Genomic DNA, 4,094 nt, shown 5'->3' on the forward strand with positions numbered 1-4,094 from the left:
TTAAATGAACAGGTGAGACAGACTATATTTTCAATTGAGGTCCTGGTTCATAAATTTGACAATGTGAAACAGACTGGCAGCAACTACCAGTGCCAACTTTGCAAAGAGTAGTTAAATTCACTGAGCGGGTGCAACTTGCACAACATGCCAAGGGCAAGAAGAGACAAACAAACAAATTCACGTACCAGCAACACCCAGCGAACAGACAAATCAACAGGGAGGAAGGAAGATGAGAACAAGACATGCTGGAACATCAAGGATCTGTGGGTAAAGAATTTATCAGACAGGGAACTCGCAGAACCAGAGAAGGACGTCTTAGCCAAAGGACTAAACTTTGCAGTAGTCCCGCGGTATGTCCCAGTGGTAGACTTCATCACAGCCACAGAATCATCCATCCACTACAATAAGATACTAGTGGATTAGGCTGAAAACATCCGGTTGAAAGTATCAGCAGCCCTAGCTAATGCTAAAGCTCCCCTCTCCAACCTAAGTTTGCAGGAGAGAAGGGCTCTCACATCACTTGCCAAGGACACTAAGGGGCTGATTTACTAAGACACGAATTCCGACCGAATTGGAAGAATTCCGATTGGAAAACGAACATTTTGCGACTTTTTCGTATTTTTTGCGATTTTTTCGGCGCCTTTACGACTTTTCGGAAATTATCGCGACTTTTTCGTTACCAATACGATTTGCGCGAAAAAACGCGAGTTTTTCGTAGCCATTCCGAAAGTTTCGATTTTTTCGTAGCGTTAAAACTTGCGCGAAAAGTTGCGCTTTTTTCGTAGCGTTAAAACTTAAAAGGCGCAACGTTTCGCGCAAGTTTTAACACTACGAAAAAATCGCAACTTTTTGCGCAAGTTTTAACGCTATGAAAAAATCGCAACTTTCGGAATGGCTACGAAAAACTCGCGTTTTTTCGCAAAAATCGTATTGGTAACGAAAAAGTCGCGATAATTTTCCGAAAAAATCGCGAAATACAGATCATTACGAAAAAAACGCAATCGGACGCATTCGGCCCGTTCGTGGGTTAGTAAATGTGCCCCTAAGTGTCACTATCCTGGCAGCAGATAAAGGTGGATGTACAGTGGTGCTGAATACATCAGACTACCATGCCAAAGTGTCCACACTGCTCAACGACTCAGACACACATAAACAACTTATGAGGGATCCAACAAGCAACTACAAGAAAAAGGGTATAGACTGCTTGCAAGACCTTGAGAAGGAAATGGTAATCAGTCCAGCTTTGTACCGTCGCCTTTACCCAGGTGAAGCCACTCCATGCCTATATGGACTCCCAAAAACACACAAAGAAGGGAGCCCCTTAGGCCAGTTGTCAGCAGCATTAAAGGAGAAGGAAAGGCTAATAAAGAGTTAATCTCAGGCTCAAGGCATACCTTCAGTTCTCTCAATAGTGCCCTTAAGTCTCCCCATATTTCTCCAGTTCAGATGATGAGAAGCCTCATAGGAAAAAAACCCGCAGAGCTCTGTAAAGAAAGTTCTCATAATGCCTCGCTCCTGCACCAAGACCCAGACCCGTGTACATGCTTAGTTTGTAAGACTATGAGGAAGCTTCCTGCTGATTGGCTGAGAGCTATGTGTCTCTGGCACAGGAAAACAGACAACAAATCTTTTGACAGAGGGCTCAGTGCAGCATTTCTGTGAGTGCTTATGGCTGTATTTACATAGACCTTTCTGATAAAGCTTACTTAGTTACATAGTTACATAGTTACATAGGGTTGAAAAAAGACCAGTGTCCATCAAGTTCAACCCATCCAAGTAAACCCAGCACACCCAACCCACACCTACCAATCTATACACTCACATACATAAACTATAAATACAACCACTAGTACTAACTGTAGATATTAGTATCACAATAGCCTTGGATATTCTGATTGATCAAGAACTCATCCAGGCCCCTCTTAAAGGCATTAACAGAGTCTGCCATTACCACATCACTAGGAAGGGCATTCCATAACCTCACTGCCCTCACCGTGAAAAACCACCTACGCTGCTTCAAATGGAAGCTCCTTTCCTCTAAAGGGGTGACCTCTGGTGCGTTGATTGTTTTTATGGGAAAAAAGAACATCCCCCAACTGCCTATAATCCCACTTAGTTTGTGCGAGACAAGGGATACACCAGAATAGGCCAAAAAGAGGAGCAAAATTGATAGAAAGGAAAAATTTGACACAGGGTAAATTTGATTTAAAAAAAAAAGTGAATTTAGGATAAAGGTGTGCAGTTCGAAGAGTGATTTTGTTGGGTTTACAAGACTTAAGCTGATGCCACACAAGGTGGAATCTTGGCCTGCTTGCATATGTAGTTTTGCGCTGAATTCCGCTGTGTCCCTGCACCCAGGCAGATGCAGGTACAACCAAAAGCTTTTTTTGAGCACAGAGGCAGATTCTTGGCCTGCGTTTATCCACAGGCCAAGAATCTGCTCTGGCCGAAGGGATGCAAACTTCCATATGTGGTACAAGTTACCAAGGGGGTACCTCGGTGACTTGTAGACCCCTATAAGACCTTTGGCTTATGGGGCATTTTTTTCCTAAGGTGGAGAACAGTGGCAGAAAAAAAGAGTTTCCACCTGTCAACACTTTTGATTGATTGCCAGTATGTCCAAGCTAGTATCACTACTTTACATGTGTTCAGTTGTGCCTTTGACATTCATTAGCATAATAATTGGTAAGGAACAGTGACAAGTGGGGGGTTGGGCATTTTGTCTGACACTCTTTCTGTCTAAGGGACTGCAAAGCATCTGGGCACCACTACTAATGTGATGCACTTTGTAGACTATTTCTAAAATATGGAAGACTGATGTAGATTTGGTGGAGGAAGAATACAGGGCTGGGTCCCTGGTTCCAGTGAAAAAACCCTAAGGCTGCAGTGAATAATGACATTCTTGGCAATTCCTGACATCTTAAAAAAATAAGGCAGACAGAATTGGTTTGCCGAGATGGGAATAAAAGAACTTGTCTGGCTTGCCAACTAAATGATCACTTATACTGCAAGTCAGATTAGGTACCCCCAGGCCTCCCTGGGAACATAGTCTGTATGACTATGAAGATTTTCAATTAGCCAGGTGATGGTATATCTAGTATAAATAAATCTACGCAAATCTAAGCAACTGGACTTGTTAAGTAATCATTGACAATCATCCGAGCAGCTTCTTCAGTTTAACTGACTGGTATGGGAAGTCCTCAGCATATGAACTCTTCAGCATATGAACTCTTCCACTAATCCAATCACAATGGCACATTGTAACTCTTCAGAGAGGTGACACTTGAAACTCACTTGAAACTCACTTGAACCTCATAGAGACCGGTGTTACTTGTTAGAGGGAACATATATAGTACATATTTGGCAATTCTGTGCAATTTGTTATTCCAAGTAGATTAGTATTTTCAACAGAAACTAAAATGTGTGATTTTTGGGGAAAAAGGAAGGTCAAATAATTTTAACCAAAATGTTAACTTGCTCTTATTTTGGCTGGAGTGTATGGCATCTAAGTGTAGTATGTGCCCATGACACGGAGTGTGTGGTAGGAGAGATCCAAAATTTTCTTTTCAGGCATTTTCTTACTGAAACCTGCCTGTAGCTGAATTCCATTTAGCTAAAGGACCAAGGGCCATGTTTGGCTCCTTTTCCACTGGCTAAATAAATTAATGGAGAATACACATTGCGTACCTAAAGCTGAGGCCTCTGCATTATCTATTGAAGATTGTTCTAAAAATCAAAGCTATAGAGTACTTTTATGACTGCACTACAGAATTATGTTCTGTTTAGTTATTTCAGTGCATAACAGTGGAGCTAATAGAAGCTCTGCTAACATATCTGTCCCAGGTATCTCTCCAAATACATTGTTAGCTGAAAGAGTCTTTTCATTCTATAGGCAACCAGATTTTGTGGGAGCAAAATAGTATAAATGTAAATTGTTCAAACAAGACAATTTAAATACAAACAGAATCTGTTTCCCCAAGGTCAGACCCTCCGAAAGATTTCACACAGATATTGTTAGGACAAGTTGAGGAGGATTACACAAAGATGCAGAATTTTAATTGCCAGAACTCAAAAAAAAAACAAAAACAACCAGA

The sequence above is a fragment of the Xenopus tropicalis genome, chromosome 3, assembly GCF_000004195.4.
Source record: "Xenopus tropicalis strain Nigerian chromosome 3, UCB_Xtro_10.0, whole genome shotgun sequence".
Taxonomy (NCBI): domain Eukaryota; kingdom Metazoa; phylum Chordata; class Amphibia; order Anura; family Pipidae; genus Xenopus; species Xenopus tropicalis.